This window comes from Artibeus jamaicensis, unplaced genomic scaffold (assembly GCF_021234435.1).
Source record: "Artibeus jamaicensis isolate MK-2021 breed Jamaican fruit bat unplaced genomic scaffold, CSHL_Jam_final contig_332, whole genome shotgun sequence".
In the NCBI taxonomy this organism is placed as follows: domain Eukaryota; kingdom Metazoa; phylum Chordata; class Mammalia; order Chiroptera; family Phyllostomidae; genus Artibeus; species Artibeus jamaicensis.
Genome location: NW_026521788.1, coordinates 15,284,464 through 15,306,338, shown reverse-complemented (window position 1 = coordinate 15,306,338; position 21,875 = coordinate 15,284,464). Strand labels below are relative to the sequence as shown.

At 38.4% G+C, this 21,875-nt stretch overlaps 1 protein-coding gene and 1 non-coding gene across 3 annotated transcripts in view; one reads left to right on the top strand and one right to left on the bottom strand.

Moving 5' to 3' along the window:
* The window catches only part of ARID5B (AT-rich interaction domain 5B), a 177,667-nt gene that overhangs the window by 116,430 nt on the left and 39,362 nt on the right, over positions 1-21,875 (bottom strand). The window lies entirely within an intron of this gene.
* Positions 14,183-14,284, top strand: LOC119045299 (U6 spliceosomal RNA). The gene has a single exon (XR_005081766.2). It is a non-coding gene; the product is annotated as a U6 spliceosomal RNA (small nuclear RNA).

The following is a 21,875-nucleotide window of genomic DNA, read 5'->3' as shown; positions in this document are numbered from 1 at the left end:
TTGTGCTGTACACGGTGTATAACTTACTGCAGTTAATTTATCACTCAGGTCATTGTAAACTGGGAGGGAGTTTGTAAACAAAAATGAATCACAGGTTTCATTTTTGTATCCTTTTCAAACTGGAAGACCTAACAGTTTCCTGTTCCAACATACAAAATAGTATTGCTTCTATCAACCTCCTCAGTGCTCTTGCCAGCAGTTTCCATTTAATTAAACTGACAGCAAAACAGGGCCTTTTGCTAATGGGATCCAGACCATTTTTCCTTCAATGTAAATTATCAGGCATGAAATTACATCTGAAACAGACACAATAATCCTCCTATATCTACGACCTACATTTCATCTATGATAACAATTCCTTTGTCTATATTACAGTGTGTTTTAAATTTCAGTCAACCTTGTTTTAACTGGAATTCTCCAGCATTATGCAATTTGAATTCACCTTAGCATTCCTACAATGCCTGAGCTATGTCTAGCCATAGATTATGGTTAAAGGTCAGATGCCAAAGGCTAAAGTCCACAGCAGGGAGGAACATTTATAAAATGAATGAATTATGTTTCTGGTTGCACAATGTCAATTTATTTAAGTAAGAGCTTTTTCATCAATTGTTGACTGTAAGTAAACAGAAGTTATCAGCATTTATAAGTATGTCTGAGTCTCATATTACAAGTCAGGGTTTCAAGCATTTCAATATAGCTAATCAAGGCAGAATACATTGATTAAGTGCAGACTGGAGACCTGATGATATTAACCCAATGAATAGACTGCCTAACTATTTTTCTCTGCTTCAAAGTTAGTCACGTTTCTGGTAATCACAAGTCACAATATATGCATAAAACTTGACTTAAGTTCCTGAAATGGAATTATGAAACAAATCTCCGTACTGAATACATCGGTGGAAGGGAGGGAGTGTTGTCAAGTGGTTTTAGCATGGAAACCAAAAATTTAGGGCAAAATAAATCCGAAGAGTCATGAGACCATTTCTAAGCAAAATTAAAGCATTAGTAAATTAATGTGGAAAATGTCGATTTTTTCCAATGGTGAGACAATAAAACATGATGATTCTCGTGAGATCATTGGTTGGATCAAGTGCCATTACACAACTGGGCTTATTTCACACTCAGGGCAGGTCTGGAGACCAGCGCAGCGGGTATGAGGATATAAATAATTTGCAAACCGATAAGCTCTACAGACAAGGAAAGCTGTGTAACGAGTTCAACTCAGTCCTCTTGAACACCTGGGTGAAATGGCAAGTCCCAGGGTTTGGTGTGTCCAGCTATCAAGAAAAGACCCATTTCCACAAAGGAAGAAAGTTTTGTTGTAAATTATTGCCCTGACCCCTCCTCCCCACCCATAAAAAAGAAAGGATGGTTTGCAGGCAGACAATATTTTAGGTTCAATTCTAGCTCCATATGCAAAGGGCTCCTGCCCTATTTGAACACCCCATAAAACTGGCAACTCTTGATAGTTAGTGAGTCAAAAAGAAAATCCTATGAGCTTAATAAAACAAAGAAACTGCTAGAAAATAAGCACTTTAGGACTTGCTGAAAATTGTATCTTCCAATATAAAAAATAATGCCATTGTTCTTTTAGAAAACACAGAGCGAAGCACTTTATTTTTGGTGTGGGGGGGGTGGGTGAGTTACAGGGCAGAGAAGGAACTGTCTTCAGAGGTCCTGACAGTCTCTTTGAAAATGAAACATTTCATTTATACAGCAGAAGACAGTGGTGGCAAGATCAGAAATCATTTCAAATCTCCCAGGCAATCAAAATACAGTCTTTTCACACGAATGGAAGGTCTCTTGTTTTACAGAAAATGCTAAATAAACAATTCTATGGGCAGAAATGTGAGAGCAATTTATTATTGTTCTATTCACTTTGGTTAAAATTTTAGAAACCACATGAAGCCTATAAATAGAAGCTTTTCTTTGTCTTTGGTATGTTGAAAGCAGTTTCTCTTAGGTTCAGGGCGAAGAGGCAGGAAATTATTGCTTTTTCTTCACCGAGAAGTAACACACCACTACAGACAATGCCTACAAGATGGATTCTTTAAAAACACTGTCTATGGAAAGAACCGCAAACCTGTCCCATTTTCTGAAAAATCAAGGGTATCACTTTAGAAATGAACTATATGGTGGGGTTTCTTTTTTTATTTCAGATACGGGCAGCTTAATTACTTATGATGATCCTTTACATAAGATGATCCAGAAGAGGACAGAACTGTACCAGTAACAGTCCTTAGGAACAGGATGCCCTGGAAGGTTCACTTCCGACTGGGGAGAAGAAGCACAAATTCTGTGGGGATTGTTATAGGGTCAGGAGAACCTAAGAACAGCTTGCCCAATGGGATCCATAACACTTAGTTAAGTGTGGAAATAGTGTGCTTACCCCTAAAGAAGACATTGTGTAAAACAATTACTCTGGGTCACTGTTTTTTAAATGAGGATTGCAGCCCACTAGTGGGATTAGAAAACCTACTGGATGGGTTGCAACCAACATTTCTAAAAAGTGATATAGAAAGAAAATATCGTAAATTGGAATGTCCTAGAGTGCATAAAAATAAGTACTGTTAGGTGAAACAATTGGTTCAAATAAATCAATTTACTGGTATATATTCATATATGCATATTTACACACACATATACATATAATACAAATATTTGTGTGTATATACTAGCTCACTATGTTAAATTTTCTATTATTGTTGTTGAACATTAGATTAGGTGTATTTGTATACCTACAAATTCTTACCTAGGTAATTTTCATGAAATGAGCCATCTTTAATACTGCCATGCAATAAGCAAATTATTATTTTCAAAAAGCTAAAGTCTAATGGAGCTTGAGCATATAATAGGCTCTTATGTATTTACTGAACAGACCAATGAATGAATAAATAAATACAAGAATGTATAAACAGATGGTTATCTATATAAATACAAGCATATCCAAACCAAAAGTTTACACGAACCACTTTGAGGGCCTGGGCAGCTTTCCTTCATTACATGGAGCTACACTTCCAACACTTTGTCAAAATAAAATACCAGTCTCATTCTTCTGTGGTAAATGACACGGATATTAACAGAGACATTAGCAGTCACAAACCAGAGAAGTATCTGTGGAGGCCATGTCTACATTCCAGTGAAACATCTGCTTGGAAGGGGAAAAACTGAGTTCAATGTTTGAGGAGTTTGTCTACACAATACAAATCATCCAGCTGAAAGATGGACATTTATCCACCCACCTGCTCTGTTTATCATTGTATAAGAAAACTCATGGATGAAGGAAATAGCCTCTGTGTGTGTGTGTGTGTGTGTGTGTGTGCGTGCATGAGAGAGGGTTACAATACATAACACAGTATGCATGAACCACCACCTACCTAGGTCCACTGTGTGACCCTCATACCACCAGCATCCCCTTTGTTTACGTACAAAGAATTGTGGCTGTGGCTGAAGGTAAGTCAAGGTAGATACATGATTCACTAATGGCCAATGGATCCCTCAAAACTTTACTCTGAACTAGGAGCTCTGGGTGATATAAACAGCCACTAGTTAAAACAAACTTCTTCCTGTAAGATACTTGGAGTCAAGTTATGAATATATACCTTAAAAAGAAATTCAAGTAAAAAAGTGATCACATGCAAGCAGTAACAATTTCTCAAATTTGCAGATGACACTGTTGGAAGAAAGGATGCAAAGAGATGAGTCAAGATCAAAAAAACTCTTAAGAGGCTGAAAACTGGCTGAAAGCAAATAGTGCTGAATAAATAAAGGAAAAGGCAGTCTTAAACTTAGTTTTAACAAATTATTGCATAAGAATAGGATAGCGATGGCCCATCTTAACAACATTTCACACAAAAAGCCCCCAATTTTCTTAGTGAACCAAAATTTGTACATGAGTCAAAAGAAAGTACTTCCCAATACTTCAGGCAGTATCTTTAAAGTAGCATCGATTAACCGAAGTGCACCAACAGAAGAGCAGTATAAAGAGAGTATGAAGAATACTCTAGGTTGATAGCACCGAGGATGTCTAACCTAGAAATAACAAGATGGCAAAATGACCAAGATTTCAGAAACTCTTGAAAGCAACATGAAAACTGCCTTTAAACTATCTAAGAACTTTCTATGTGGGAGAAGAGCTTACACCCTACTTTTATGGGGTTTCTTAAGGGAACTGGTCCCAATGGGTAAATGTGGCAGAGCCATAGTATTTGGTCCAATAGAAAAACAAAGAACTTCTTAAAAGTCAGAGCATGTCAGCAACAACAACAAAAAAATCTACGGGTAAAAAAAAAAATCCATGGCCGTATAAGGTAAGTAATCAGTATCACCAGAAAAATGGAAGAATTACTGTCATGGATGTAAAATGAGATTCGATTGAATTGTGTTTCCTTTGAATTCTTACAATTCTAAGAATCTTGGAATAGGGAAGGATTCCCAGTGAGCTGGGAACCACGGGAGCACTGTGGCTTCTTGGGGAGAAAGGGCCAGAACTGGGCTTTTTACAATTAATTCTAGAATGGACTCCCTGCCCACTTCCTCCACTTTTTAATTTTCTGAACTCTGTATGTACCTAAACATATGTCTATATTATTCAGAACAAAATTGTTTCTTGTTGTCCAAAAGCTGTTGAAAATCAATGATGCATCTTTACAACCAGTGGCATCTTAGGATCAAGAAAATATCGTAAGTTGGAATTAAACTGTTAACAGTGGTAGCCTCTGGGTGGTGAGACTATGAATGATTTTTATTTTTTCTTTTTGCATGTCTTTACTTTCTGTAATAAAAAAGATATTACATTCGTAATGGGGGAAAAACATTTTAGAAGGATGATTTAGAATTAGATTAGATTTTTATCTCTAAAAGTCCCACTGGTGAAAAATGAAAGTGGTGTTTAAATTATGACATTTCAATGTTTCCCAGAGAATATACATGGTTTTCATTCAGCCAAAACATTTACTTTCGTAGACCGTGAAGAACAATCATGGCCTCAAATCTAATTTTAACATCAGTGACGGAAAAGTTGCCTTTGTGTTACACTCCTCAAAGATACCCACATGTAAACATCTGAGAGGGCGATGCTCTGCTGACATTCTGTTATTTACTAAAGTAGCTAATCTAAGTTGTAAAACTAGAGCCCCCAGGGACTCAAAACAACGAAAAAAGAGAGGCCATTTTTGCTTTCAATAAGGAAAAAAAATGCAACTCATTAACATTTTTATTTTTCCGAACTGGCCTGTGTTAACAAAAGCTGTTCGCTTCAGATAGGCATGTAGCTCGACTGTCCTGTAGCAAGAAGGTTCTAAATACTAACTCGCTCTGTAGGTAGAACAGTTGTACTGTCCATACTTAACTTTCAGGTGAGGGTAAACGTTTGTTATTATAGCCCACTCTCTGTGTTCATAAACTGGATTTAAAAAAATAATAGAATAGCCTGTTCCTCTTCTTTAATGTGAAAACTAGTCCACATTGAAAAGTCTCCTGTCTACAACATATAACATGGGGAATATTTGCTATGATCTGAAAAGAAGGATGTTTGAAGGAGGGTGAAGTTTGAAATATGTAACTTGGAATATACAATGTTCTTTCAATAAAGACTGGGCAAGGGTCATAAAACTATAAAAAAAATACTCTGCCCCTTTGGACCATAACAGCTAATCATTAGCCACCCATTCGTAATGTTTACCTTTCCGTGTGTTATTTTCACGTCTTTCTTCATGGGGACTAACCATTAGTATCCCCCTAAGACTAACAAAAGTACTTCCATTGCCTGCTGGCAAATGATTTCTGGCCCCAAAACATTTGCTGGTAGAAAAAGTTAAAGTATACCTAGGCTTATATTTCTATTATTGTTGGGCATTAGCAGCAGCACAGATTTCCCTTCCCAGGGACTTTGCTGTAATCGGCTTCACAAATTTACAGATGATTTACATGTTTGTGAATCAAATTTAGTAAAGTACAAAAAATGTAAATAGTGTAGATATCTCAGAAATTTCTACCAAATACACATATTTGAAATTCATTCTCTATTCAATCCCTTCTTCTCTCACATCCCCCACCAAAAGAAAAGGCTACCCCAAAGCTCCATTAACTCCAAAATTAATATTCCTCTGCATTTTAGAAACTTGTTTGCATGTAAACATGGCTATGTAAACAAGGTGTTTGCCTGGGGGAGATTTTCTTCTCAGAGTATTCAAGAGCTGGAGTGAAGCTATTTAAAGAATGGAGTATTCAATTGCTTAGGCCAGATGCTAGTATAAATATGAAACTATGTTCACGCTGCAGATGAAACTATTTTTAGTCAGTGCGTTTTGAAGAGCACTATTCAGTTAAGCATCGTAGGGTGGGCTTCCAGTAAGCTACAAACAAAATATTGAAGGGTTCTGGCCCCCGGGTTAATGCACAGATGCCAGGCCTATAGGGAACTGGTGCACACACTATGGCCTCACCAGGTGTAATACCAAAAGGCTTTTGAGCAGATTAGCAAATAGCCAACCCCTCTCTGCAGTGTTCCTTGCCTCCCCCCATATCCCTGGATCCTCCTTGGGAGATCCCAGGTCCCCCCACTGCCCCCAGGCCAGGTACCTCGGGGTCAATTCCTGGCCACACCAGCACACCTGCGTTGCTTCTCCAGCCCTGAGGTATGTGTCTATTCTGACTGGTCCCTGCACGTGCCCTTCAGTTGTTCCCATGCGGATTCCATCCCTGACTCTATCTGCTTATCCAGCAAGTTGGACTCTATTTCATTCTGGACTTCAAAATCAAAAAAGTGTGAATCCAAAAGGGATTTGAGGAACACAAAAATGTGCAAAAATAAAACTAGCCTGGGGCAGATCCTGGCAATGTTTTCCACACTAGGGGCATGTGTCCCTGCCTGTGAGGTCCACTAACTGTTGCTAATGACATCAATGCAGGTGTGTTGACCGCACAGGTCATCTCTTTCCCAGTGCTGTGCACAGACTAGATACAGTTACAGCAAATGCACAGAGAAGGAGCTCAAGAAATGCCATGATCAAGGATGATGAAAGCCTCCTGAAACCAAGATACAGGTGCAGAAATCAAGAGTGCAGCTAAGAGACAGCAAGCAGTGTTCAGCACCCACCAACACTTGGCATGCATCATTTTCCGTGCAACTTTCTGTGGGACTAATTACAAAGCATTGTCTTGCTCCAAGACAATGTAAGATGCTCTGCTAGGCCAGCCTGCTGGGCAGTAGTGACACCGGCTTATCGATCAGCTATCAGGCTGGATCTTCAACTAAGACACTGCTGTAATGTCACCAGGCTGTGGTTCTGGACTCAGTCTAGCTCTCATGGCTCCACTGACAGGCTACCCTTCCTGTAGCTGGGAGCAGGGCCAGGAGGCAGGTGTGGGTAGGTACACCTTTCAGTGTCTCAGGCCAGCAAGTAACAAAGTAGGGAAGCAAAGTCTAGGGCTAGAATAATAAATGCTTGACTTCTTAGACTCTGAAATGGGAGATAAACTGGCCAAACTGGAGACAAGGAGCTGAAAGGCCTGGGGCCTTTCCCTTGTCTTTTCTCATTTATACAAAATTCATTCAAAGGAAAGAGACCATAAGTGAGAGAACTAAGAGAGAGACAAGAGAAAATATTTCATTGTTTTTTACAAGATTCCCGCATTATTCAAACCAAGGGCCTAATCTCTTCTAGGCATTTCCATTTACTCCCATTAGTCCCATTGGAAAAAAATTGCATATTTTTTGATAAAACACTAGTTGTTGTCTCCCTCCCACCCCGGCAATAAAAAAAAATCTAACTGTGGTGTGAGAACATGGCTGTAAATATTTCCCAAGGTTCTACTAATATTAGAAACCACTCTGGCTTCTCTTGTGGTTTATTATGATATCACTGAATCCCTGCTATGTATTTATAACCTTGTAAGTCCTAATTACCAATCATTTACTCTAAGACCATAAATGCTTTTTGGCGACTTAACTGGACAACTAATATTATTGGTGGATGGATTAAGGAACTACTTGGATGGTAAATTTTATTCTACTCCAAGCTTTGGGAGTTAATTTGTCAATCATTTCATGCTACTATTCTTTTAATGATTCGTTTACCTTTAGTAATATTTGTATTCAGAACTGTGGTGCTTCTAGTTAATGGCACAATGCTCTGCGGAATTATCTCTTTTTTTTTTTTTTAGATCGTAACAGAGTTGAGCACAGTCAAATTGAGGATGGTCTTCGGCAGGTTCATGGTATCTGGCTGCTGGCAAACACATCCTGACACATTTCCCCAACGACATGTAATGCTGAGAACCAATGCGCCTGTGGGGTCATTAACAAGGACCCTGATTTCAATGATCAGGAGGAGAGTATGGACAATGAGCCTGTTCCCAGCGCTGCTTCAGCTTTCGTCAATTATGCAGCACAAAACAGATGTGAGCCTTGGCTCACACCTTGGCTTTCTGTGTGCTGCTAAAATATACCCCATTTTAAAGCAGTGTGACTTCCTTTTTACTATTTTGAATCCAACACCAAGGCAAGGGAATTGTTCTCATTGAGATGATCTGAAAGATTAAATCTCAGCAAATCACCTTGGCCAGGCAAATTTCTTCTGCCCAGGACTCAGTTTTGCGAGGTTTCACATCACTGTTTGGGGCCGGTTGGTAGTAATAACAACTACCCTTTTCCTCACCCAGTTGGGATCCATATTCATTCAGAAACTACCCAGAGATGAGAGTCTTCATCTCCAGTCAGGGGCTGGCTATAAACCATTCATAAGAGTGCAGGCGTCTCAAAGGTAAGAGTTGTGTTTTTACTCTACTGTCCCTGCGGCATCTATCGGTGCTCAGTGAATGCTGTAACGGACACACAAATAGGGCAGGTGCATGGAGGTTATTTTCGGGCTTCACATCTGTGTGGCAGTTACCCATCTAAGCCTATAGATTAATTCAGTGCAACTGGCTCCAATCCTTCCCAGCCTGCTGTTGACAGGAGGCTCGCCACAGCCCAAGCGGGTCTCACTGCCATCAATAACCTGGGCTGGGCTATTGCCCAAGGGAAAAGCCTCAGAGGAAATGACTTAAGCGTGGTGTACACTAGTACCCAAGTCAATTTTAGGTAGTACATGCACAGACAAATTTATTTTAATTTTAAGTATTAGGTATTTAACTTCACTGTTATTTATAGCAAGTGGTATGTTTTCCATTTACAGTCATGATATAAAATTTCCTATTACATAAAATTGTTTATGTAAAAAAGCACTTAAGGTAAAGAAAAAAATTAAGTCAACAATAACATAGGGAGTTGGTGATGTGACAAAAATTGTGACACTGGTTTGTAAATGACTAAAATCTAGGGTATTCTAATTTAAGGCCTAGGACTTTAATAATGCTACTATTTATCAAGTAGTTTACTGTGCTGACACTTTCTTAAGCACTTGGAATTCAGTATGTTACTAAATCCTACAACATATTCCTGGGATGTAGGAATTATACAGATTTTTTAACATTGGGGATCCAGGGTTCAAGTCCAGGTCCGCCAGAGCGCTACCACATATTACACTGTCTCCAGGTATAAGATTAAAGCCCAGTCACCCACCACCCATTCAACATACGGATCAAGCACCTACCACATGCCAGACAGTACCTTAAAGACTGGGATGTACCAGGGACCCTCATGGCCCTCCCTGTAAGTAGCTTAGTCTAATAAATAGCAGATGGGGCCTTGATCAGAATTTTTTTGAAAAGGCTTGTCATCTTGGGTTTCCACTCATGCTCCTAGGAGATAGATGGAATTTAGACCCACAAACAATATGCAGAGCGCTTAAAGAAAAAAAGTTATTCTATAAATATTTAGAATATTGAGCATGAGATTGATTCTTATCATAAACAAATTGCTGTCAGAAGTGGCCATTGAGTTGATTTGACAAAAAGGCTTTCAAAATAATCCATAGTCAGGCCATGTATTATGAAAATGTGATATATAAAAATTAAGCCATATGAAATGTATCTACATTATAAAAAGAATGCTCTGCTTCATCAATAGGAGTTTTTAGAGGGCTTTCTGCTATTGCAAGCCTCTTTAGAGCACTCTAAACAGAAAGTAGCTAATAAACATATGAAGTGTCCACAGCATACCCAGATTACCCAGACAACAGAAAATAAGAATTCCTGATTGTTTATCCCTGCTGTCAGAATTTCTAATTTGAAAATAGAAACAAAAAATACACGAGACGAGAGAGGCCTTCCCTTCCTTCCCACACAAGCTTGAGAACCAGAAACCCTTGCATGGGAAAGTGGATTCCCACCAACCTCACGGGTAGACACACTGCATCCTCCACACAGCATCCTCACGCTGCTTCTTCACAGCATAGCAATTTGGTGCTCTGTCCAGGGAATCGACCCACAGTCTTGAACAAAGAATACAATGACCAGTTTCCAGAGGACATCCATGAGTGTCCTCAAATGCGATTTCAACTTTGTAGATGTAAACGTATTCTGGGTAGGAACTTCATAGTGTTCTTTAGGTTATCAAAGTTATCCATGCCACCCCCACCTACAAAGGTTAAGCACCATCAGGACAGGTGAATCAAACTGCCTTTTCCCCACTGTCTCAGGTACAGGGCTGACCAGAAAAATATAGTAAATGCACTTGGTGGAAATGCCTGAGGGGTGGCTTTTTGGGGAGAAGGGTAACTGATAATCAGGCATAAAATATATTTTATATAACCTTTTTATCATCATATACCCCTTTCAGAATCAGATGAATGCTATGAATATTTTCCCAAGAAAATACTTATTTATATTTAGAATTATATATGAAAACTTGGGGCTTGGGGGGTAGTTAAGAATCCCCCCAAAAATTTACCCATCAGTCCTTAAGAACCCATGACTCAGACAATTTCACAGCAGAATATTCAGGCAATTGACCTATGTCCTAAGTTACAGTTTTGGGGAGTGGGGGAAAGTTGATAATTATCAGCACAGCTCCTGCCAAACCATGAACCTAACATCTACAGTATGGATTCTATACTATCCCTATCCTCTCTCCCAAAACAGTTTCACCAGAAATTTTTTTATTCAACCAGAAAGCTCTGCCCAGATGAATTGTCTGATTTTGTGAAATCCACCACTAACATTATCTTTGGGAGAATGTTTTGTGTGAATTGATTTTGTTAACCACACTAGCTCCATTTGTAACCATGGATAAACATAACTAGGCAGAAAGTTGACATTTTCAAGGAAAAATTCTGTCATTTGCAATCTAAAATTGCTAACTTTTTTACTTAGTGTAGGTAACACAAGCTAAGAATATGATATGAATATATCGTCTTGATTAATTAAGGACACTCAACAAGAGAATAAAACATAAGATTTCGAGTCTTAACTGATATCATTTTATCACCAAAGAGCATGTGTTTGTAGACATGATGAGTCCTCATAGTTATGAAACAAATGAAATTGTAAATCTAAATAAATCGTAAAGAGCCTTAAGCTTAATTATCTTCCCTTTAACATCTCAGAACACTTTTTGGTTGGAAGTGCTAAAGCTCTGGCAAAATATTGAGAATTTTAATGAGGAATATATAATACACATACTTCTTCTGCTTAGTAGACAAGCTTGGTATGAACTACTGTGTATTCACTGGATATAACGAAGGTCAGCACTTAACAGCAAGCACCAGAATTCTGTCTGGAAAGCCATGTTGGAACTAAGTCCAAGTTCCTAGTGGGATGAGTAGGACCTTCAAAAAGATCTGAGCCAGAGATGACCTCAAGATTCTTCCTTTCTAGTAATAGCCTGGTGGAATGGGGAGATTACACGGGATGGGGATCTCCTCATTTACTCAATCATCATGTACATGAGCCTCTTGCCAAAGAAATGGGTCGTAATTCCCATTCTTTCAGCATTTACAAGTTTTTTCACATGAAACACGTGCACTCAGGAACCTTCTTCTATGCTCCCAGTGTATTTTGCTTATATCTTCATCCATGCACTGGCTAAGCTCCATCTTATAACTTCACTGTGTCTGTCCGCCCTGTGACACTACGAGTTCCTGAGGGCAATATGGTGTCTCTTTCAGCTTCATCTTCCTTACAGAGCAAGAAAAGTGCCCTGGTCTTTTGAAGCACTCAGTGCGCACAACAGTGATCCTCCTTCAGAATAAAAGGGTTATCGAGACAGCGCAGCTGTCCAAGTCTCTCTAGATCAGGGCTGTCCAGTATAAATACAGTGCAAGCCACACCTATAATTCAAAATTTTCCAGTTGCCACATTAAAAATGTAAATGAAAAGGTAAATTTAATTGCAATAATATGTTTTATTTAACCCAACATATCAAAAAGATTTATCATATTATTTCAACATGGGACCAATGTGAAAATTAATAATGAGATATATATTCTTTTATGCTAAGTTTTAAAAATTCAAGGTATATTTTATACTTATAAAGTATCAGATTTGCATGGTAAATATTGAACAGTTAAAGTAATGTATAGTCCTACCAGAACAACAAAATTATGTTTAACAAAAAATGCTTTATACCGCTTCAGTTTTAAATTTTAAACTGAAATTCATTAAAATTAAATAAAATTAAAAACTTAGTCTCTCCGTTGCAGTAGCCACATTTCAAATTCTCAACAGCCGCATGTGGTTAGTGGCTTTCATGCTGGATAGCACGGCTCTAGGTTACTTAACAGCAGAAAAAAAGCAAGTTGCAAAGTAATGTACACAGTACGGTCTTATTATTAAAGCAAAACAATTTGTACACACAGAGCACACATCGACACACAGATAACTGGAGGAATAACCACCAACTGTTATTGATGTGTTAATTCTGGGGAAAGAAAGTGGAACTGGAAAGGGGGTAATAAAGGGCTTGGACTCCTGAATGGTTTACATTTTTACATGTATGGCATAGCAAGTAAAGTTAAGTAGAAAAAACAGTTTGGAGAGCTATCTTTTCTTTAAACAGAGACACAGTTACACTCTGAACGTGGCCGGGAGACACTAGGTGAAGACCGCCAGAAATGTGAAGGAACTAGAACTTAAGCCACAGATGACCCACAGGGTCAAGGCTGTTGATGTTGACCTCCTAGACAATGGGGGCAGAGGCAATGGGTTTCAAATATTTGAGATACTCGCAAGAACAAGAAAAATTTGACTTTCTCTCTGTTTTTACAAGAACAGAATTAGTACCACTAGTTTATAGCATTAGTAAAATGATTTATACTATAAGCCATGATTTTCAAATTTAATTCACAAAAGTAGTAATTTCTAACACAGAGATGGATTGATGATGAAATGGAATGGCTTTTAAGAGAAATGAGCTCCAATCACTGAAAATATTAAAAAGTCAAATAGTCAAGATTTCTGCAGAGGACATTTTAAGTAGTAGTAAGTGCAGGAAAGATGTCATAACTAGAGGTTTATAACTAGGTGATCAACCCTGAGATTTCACCATGCTGTGAGATTTATCATTATCCTAAGGGTGTTTGCGAGATATTATGAACGTCCACCCAGTGTCCCATTTTCCTCTCCTTCTAAGAGTGTGTTAGGATTACATATCCTCCTTGATGTAAGTCAAGACCATGGACTTAATCACTTTGTTGACTAATGGCATATGAGTAGTAGCGATGCGTGTTACTTCATGTTACTATTGAGTGCAAACGTTTAGCATTCCACTGTCCACCTCTTTTTTCCCCTTCCTTTGATCTAGATGCACCCGTTGAAAGGGAGGTCCAAGGTGGAGTCTCACAGAGAGAAGTTTGTTCTGTAGAATCCTGTGCGCCACAATGAACTGCGTGAACATGAGATAAACCTTTCTCATGTTAAGCCACTGTGATTCCAGACATGTTTCTTACAGCAGCATAATACAGGTTGTTCTGCTGGACATTGAAAATTCTTGCTCGTGACCTCCAAGAGAAAATGACTCACAAAACCATGGCCAATCTGTGAGCTCTGGTTTCTTTTGGAATTATTAAGCACCTCAAGGACAAATGGGATTTCCGGTTTGGACCATCCCCAAAACACACAAGCACCACGCACCTACTGATACACATTCAATAAACCCCAAGAACAGCCAGTTCACAGCCAGAGAGAAATTGGTTGAAGCCAGTGATTCACATATTTCCCTTGTGATATCCCAAAGGACATTTGAAGTCCTGGCACCAAATTTTCTGACCAACTAGAATCAGCTGTTAATTATGATTGAAGGGTGCTCGCTTTGGCAGCACATGTACTAAAACTGGAACAATACAGAGAAGATTAGCATGGTCTCTGTGCAAGGATGACACGGAAATTATGATTGAAGAGTGATCAGGGGAAGTGTAAACAGATGGTTTACAGGACAATACACACAGGTAAATTCTAGTGTGGAGAATTAAATAGAGCATCACATTAAAAGCTCTCACAATGACCCTTGAGGTTTTCTGGACTCTTAGAAAACTGGATCATGACTTATTTAACCCTGAGTTAGTTCCAGTGCCTTGTAATAGATATTCAAAGGTTTGTAAGATAACATACTACTGTTACCTATATTTGGTATTCTTTTAGGTTGAAATTGTCCAATATAGTTTCTTGGGGAGGAAAACAGCATTTGGTCAGGTTTACTTTTCTAAAGAAAAGAGAAAAGGAAACTAAGGTTCTTTATTTTTGTGTATTGATTTTAGAGAGAGGAAGGGAGAAAGAGAAACACTGATCTGTTGTTCTACTTATTTATGCATTAATGGTTGATTCTTGAATGCGTCCTGACCAGGGATCAAACCTGCACCCTTGATGTATTGGGGACAGTGTTCTAATCCACTGAGCTATAGGCCAGGGCAGAAACTAATGTTCTCGATGAAACGCTGCTGTTATGAGGTTGGTGCTCTCCCACAGGTGATCCAGCCTCATCTTCCCCAGTCTCACGAGACAGGTATTGTTAACTCTGTCTCACAAATAAGCAATCAAACCAGAACTACAATTTTTAAAGTCACAGAGCTCATGGAGCAAGCAGTGGAATCCAGGTCTGTCTTATTTTAAAGTCCATACCACAGAGGTTTAGTATAGGTCAAAAAGAAGCCACCCTAAAATGGTAGCTTTTATATTTGCTCATTCTTCTAAATCTTTGATTGAGGACATTAATATAAAACAATGGTAACTAAATGAACATTCTCAATTAAAAAAAAATAGAAACCCACAGAGAAGCCGCGCATGTGAAAAGCCTATATTTACACACAGCCATCATGTGATGGGTAATTAGCCAGGTAACTACAGGTTTTTCCTCTGCTACAAAAGTATACGTTTCATCATGCTTTGAAATCTGCCTTATTATCAGGCATGCTTATGAAAACAATGATTTATTTCTTATTGAGTGAATAGGCCAGGCAGGAAGCATTGTTTTTGTAGAGCCTAATAGAACACTTTCTTTGTGAACCAAAGAAGTAGAATGGGTAGCTGGAAGGTTGGAGAATAACCTCTACCATTGTAGCAAGTAACCATTTTAAGGGAGGTGAGGATTAAAACAGTGCCAATGCCTAGGGTAAGAAGTACTGAATATCTTGCTAAAACCATCTCCTTAATAACCTGTCACCTAAAAAAAAAAAAAAGACAGATTACAGACAATCTGATAATGAAAAAGATAAGGCAGAGCAAATCCAGTCTGGAGTGGTTTATTTCCCTGTACATTTTTGTCACTGCTATAATCCCGAAATATAAAAATGTTCCCTTGAGGAAGAGAGGAATTTAAAAAGTGCCTGTTTTAATATGTAAAATGTCCACACACAATAAACCCTTAAACCAACACCAAAAATCCACAGGCTATCAGGCTAGCTCAAGCATGTTCAAAATCTCTTTCAATAAATTGCCAAGAATGAGCCTATAGATGGTTGACTATGAATTAAGCCAAGAATAGTTAGAAAACAAAAACCTCAAGTCTGTTTCTTTTCCTCTCAGGTACCAATGAGACAGCCCCCCCCCCCCCACTAGAAAGGCGTCCTAGGAGCTCCTAGGACAAAAGAAGGCAAGCCAATCACTAAATATGCACACAAGTGTTCCCAGTAGACAGAGAAGTCCAGAGATATCTGTGGAGGTTGACCATAAAAGTCACGTGTTTACTTAACCTATTAAGTACAGCTTTGAAGTTAAAAGTGCCTACACCATAGAGTTAAGACTGTTACTGGGAAGATAAGACAAACACAGAAAAAAAGATGCCGCATTATATTGCTCATTATGGAGGAAGGTGCTCAATAGGTGGTAGAGACACAGTGTGATAAGAGTGGGGAGACTCTTATGAGCTGAATGGCTAACGAGAGCTTCAGGGACTTCAACTGAGCCTCAAACAAAAGAGCGAATTTCTATAGGTAAGAGTCCTGGAAGGGGCATTCCAAGAATGACTCAGTATGAGCCACTCAAAACAGACTAGAGAGGATAGGGGCAGGTATGTGGTTAAAGCGAAAGAAGACCAAGCAGTTAGACTAGTTAGGCTAAAGCAGGTGATAAGAGATGAGGGAGAGAGATAGGCTGACTTAACATTCTCTGTGCACTTTGAGCTGGCAAGTCCACCTCTACAATGTACAGTATGAGGAAACAGTCATGGACATGTGCAGAGTTACAAGGGTTTTAGGGAGTTTGTAGGAGAACAGAAGCAACGGAAATGTCCATCAATAGAAACAGCTCTCTAATGAAACATTATGCAGACAAAACAAAACAGTGTGGAATGTCTTACAACATGGAGGCATCGTCACATACATAAACACATATATGAGTACATAAACACATGCATAAACACATATATGAGTTTAAATTGGGGGTTCAAACATCAGGTTTCATTTCTATGGGGGAAAAGGTATGCATGTGAATTCATGACTATACACACATTCATGTACATTGGCATATAGATAAAAATACTAACAGCAATGAATTCTGGGTGGGAGAAAATAAGCCACTTATATTTTTCTGCTTTTCGTCTGTCTGCATTGCCTACAAAGTAGTACGAACACGGATCATGTTGGTAGGACACAACGTACAATGACAGTAAAAGTTATTTAATAGAAAAGGAAAGAAATGGAAGCTGGGACTGAACAGTTCACTGGATGTTTGCTTACATTTGTGTTGTACTTTATCCAGCAGGCATGAGGTTATCAAAGGCAGGGATGAGGGTTGGGGGTTATGGGCTGAAAGTCAATATTTAAAGAAAGTCAGAAGTATGTAAGATGCTAGAAATGATTACAAATGGAAAAAGCAAGTGGAGAGGTCCAAAGAAAGAGAGTTCAAAACAAGGCATGGCTCTGGAATTTTAGGGAAAAAGAAGCTACACCGCCTCATCCCGGCACTGAAAACACACAGGGCGGGGCAGGTAGAAACACCCCAAATCGGCAGCACTGTTTGCTCAGCCCCGACCGTGCACGAAGCACTTCCCCTCTGTCCTAAATAAATATATTTATTAAAATGGGGTAAAAGTCCAAACCTCAGCTTTTCTCTGCAGTGACCTGTACAAACTACAGAGTTAAATGCATAATATTAGAAGAGAGAGGAGGAGAGTAAACCTTTGACATTAAGGAAAATTAATGTTTTGCAATAAAACCTCACATTTAAAGTACTCTAAAAGATAAATGAGCTGTTGGGGAGAATCAGCATCAATACTAAAGGGAATTAAGCCTAAATGTCCAAATCAAATAACTGCTCACAAAACCCACTGGAAAAGCCAAATCGATTCATGTGTAGGACATGTGTGCTCTGTGATCCCAGGTAATGCTGTCGTGATCACAGATGTAGAAATTGCCTACTGTCAGTAATCACGCAGTGGCTCAAGAGATGAAAAGTGGAAAGCAAACAAAAACATTTTGGAGTTGCAATAAGAAGAGAAACACATTATGAACCTCCAACTGGAAGGAGAACTGCTAAATCAAACCTCATTTTTAAAGCAATTTGAGGCACAATGTTGTACTTTTCAAGAGATGTTTAATAGACCATTGTGAACTGATAGAGTTTGTGCCTCACAGTGGCTTTCTCCTATCACCAAAGGCAAATAGAGTTATTACTCCAAGTTCACCAATCTATCCATGATGACAGAAATTTATGACTTTGTGAGAAGCCAAGGCCGCTCAAAAGACTTTTTCCAGTAGACCCCAAGTATGTAACCAGAAACACTAAAGGTAACATCAGAGATAGCGTAAGACTGCAGTCCACAGCTGAAGTTTTTCAATTTTTGGTTACCTTCCTACCAGATGGTGACCACCACAGACAGTTCATTGTGAAATTAGCATTTCTCATTAATAAAGCTAAAACCAAAGTATGAGTTGGTTGCCTTCTTCATCATGGTCTTTTGATATGGCCATATCATTAAGATAACCAGAAAAAACAACAAAAAAAGCAAAAACAGCTGGATTCTAGGAGGGTGATGGTAAATAAATTATACTAACACATATAATTTAGGGAAGACTTGATGGCATTTCTTATTTGACTGGAGCACCAGGCTGGTATTCAGCTGTGGACTTTTACTGAGCCAAAAACCAATTTGGTCAAGTTCTACCCTAAATGCTATTGTACACAAATATAGGAATTATGGAAACTCAAAAGGCACAGCACTGATATTGAGCCACAGTGGCTCCTGCCATATTAGGTGACAATGATATTCATTAGATAACATTCTACATTTAATACTACTGTTTAAAAAAGCCAATCAACAGGGCCTGGCCTGGTAGCTCAATTGGTTAGAGCAATGACCCGATACATCAGAGTTGAGGGTTGGGTCTCTAGTCAGGGCACATACAGGGATCAACCAGTGAATGCATAAATAAGTGGAACAACAAATTGATGTCTCTCTCTTTCTTCCTCTCTCTTTCTCTCAAATCAGTAAATAAAAATGTAAAAAACACCCAAACAAAAACAAAACCACAAGCAAACGGGTAGCCAAACTTAAGGAGGTACAGTGGCTGAGTAACTTTTTGCTTTGAGGAATAGAAAAGTCAAAACAATAAAGCTCTAAGAAAGAGAGTCTAATAGTTTTGCCAGTATCGTGTCCTGCCTGGAGATAGGACAAGCCTGGTAGATGCATCATGGCCTCTCCGCTGAATGCCACTCCTAGTCTGGCTCTGGAGTTCTTAGCAAAGAAGAATTCGTACAGTGTATTGTAAATGGGCGAAATGGTGTAAAAGAACACCCAAAGGGAATGTCCTGAGATGAATAACCAGGTTGGTGAGGGATTTTGAAACCACATCCTGGGCTAGAATTTAAAAATTGGGGTTGTTTAGCCAAACAATACAAGAATCAAGTACTATTTCAGAGAAGGGAAGAGGGGAAACATCAACTTTACCAGTGTCCAACCTGACAATTCTGTGAAGAACTTCAAAGAGCATGAGTTCTTATTGTGTTCATCAGAGGTATGAGATACAATACCTCTTATTGTATCATAGAGTCGTATGAGGGGGATACACAAAAAAATGCTGGAATTACCTTCTAGAGGTGGGCCCTTTGTACAGGCTTCTCCAGCTAGGTGAGTGTTCTAGGAACCCATCTGTATCAGTGTACCAGCTGGTGTTGTTGTGAGAGGCTGCATTTGGTTGAAAAAAAATTTTTAAGACTCAATGTGTTTGCCCATTTCATGATGGGTAATTTATGAGTATACCTGCCCACTTTGTGCTGAGTGTTCAGTGATTTTTAACCAAAACCAGCATGACCCCCATGCCCCACCCTCCCTATTCATCTGATCTCACCAGAGTGATTTTTTTGTTTGTTTTCCAGAATAAAAAGTGTCCTCAAATGGGAATATTTTGCTGATGTGGAAGAGGTAAAACAAAAAATGGCAGAAGTACTAAAAAGCACCAAAATCTGTGAGTTCAAAAATTGTTTTGAGCCATGGAAAAAATCTCTCAATAGGTGTACTGCATCAAATGGAGAGTACTTTGAAGGTGACTAAAATTTAAACATGTAAGAATAAATAAGTAATTTTTATAAATAAATTCTGTTTTTTGGGGGGGTCCCCCTCATAAATACTGATCATCTGAATAATCAAAATAGCATTGGAAATTTCTTATTTCACTTTTTCCACTTCCGTCTTGATACCTCCAATTCTAAAAGTAAGAATAAATTCTTAAATTCTACAAAATTCTCCACAGTTGATTATCCATCATCAAAAGAACGTATCAATCTAGAGTTCTCCAAAAACATTCCTTCCTTTAAAAAACACTAGAAGACCCACAAGTCAACAGAAATTCCAAACAAAAGGGTCTTCACTTAGAACAAGCCCTTCATGAGTGACGGTAGTATGAATATCTAGACAGCAGTATTGATGGTCAGCTGTTCCATGGCTTGCACAGTGTTCAATTTCACAGTGGCTTCCCAAAGCACTGGCCATGACAGCTGAGTGCAGAAAACACATGTGGTTGTTATTTTTTAAAGGTACTTTTTACACATTCTACCACTATTGCATGACAATGTTCAACTATATGATTAGATGTCCAAGCTGAATTTTAACTCTGAAATGAGTTACAAGGGAATAACCTCCCTTGCGTGTTCCCAGGTTCTTAGAAAATACCCTGTTGTTAAGTTGTTCCAAGCTTTGGATAACTTGGATACAGACTCCTGGAAGTGTGAACTTGCTCCTGTCCAATGTCCTCTGGGCCATCACTTTACAATGGCTCAAGCAACCACTTCAGGAAAGTGCCGTGTCGGCATTTGAACAGCATGCTTGTAAATCCCATAGCACCCGTTCAATGTAAATGGTGCTATGATTATATTCTTTAAAGAATGCATGGCTCACACAACAATATTGTCAGAGAACCTTGTGAGAAAAATCCTTTGGAAAGTATCTTTACACGTTTCTGGTAAGCCCCATATGTAATTGATTTCTATTTTGAACTCGAGGATACTATAAAGGCCAAATTTGTTTCAGTAAAGAGGCCCTTCTGTAGAGATTCCTCATGATAGTCATGAATAGAATAATTCAGCAATTTTATCTTGTAAAAAACCTCTCGAGTTTCTGTCTTCAGGCAAATAGTATAGCTAGCTCAGTAGTGGAAGTTAAAATATAAGCAACAAATAATCTCACAAGACTGTTTAATATACATACAAAATTTACATGTAGGAAGGAAGGAGGGAAAAAAAAAAAAAAGGAAGGCCCTGCCCAGGTAGCTCAGTTGTTAGCACATCCTCCCCTTACACCAAGGTTGCAAGTTTGATCCCCAGTCAGGGCACATGCAAGCATTGACCAGTGAATGCATAAATAAGTAGAATAACAAATCGATGTTTCTCTCTCTCTCTCTAAAAATCAATTAATAAATAAAAATTTTTAAAAAGGAAAAAGAAAGAAAAGGATCGTCACAGTAAAATTCCTAACAAGTTCATTAGCTGTCTTAGGTAAAAAATCATTATAACAAACTATCAGAACCTTAGGCTGCTTCTTATTAGAGAAATCGATACTGTTTTCTTTAATGCAGAGTGAAAATCTTTCCCATAGCCACATCCCAAGAAGCAGGTTGACTTATCTCAAACTCAAAAGTAATCTGAAACAACTATTTGAATACAAGACCTCCAGGATTATGGAGTGTAAACTGTAGTCAATTTCTAACCAAGAGTACCTAAGAGTTTGCTTATACTATTGGCCACCTATGTATGGTCCAGCTTATTCTGACAGAATTTTTGAGAGGAGAAATGTTATTTAATATAAAATATATATCTATATACAATATAAAATATATATCTATATACAAAGAAATATATAAAACATTTGTCTATAACACATTTTATGTTTAAGATATATTATATATTACAAAAATATATGTAAATAAAATTAAGGACCCAAAGGATTTTAATAACAGTCTTCTATTGAGGGGGATAGCAATGAGAGTAAACCCCGCCCTAGATCACTAGGGAAATGGAAAAGGGACGATGAGCTAACACTGTACTGTATAATAATAACATGATAATAG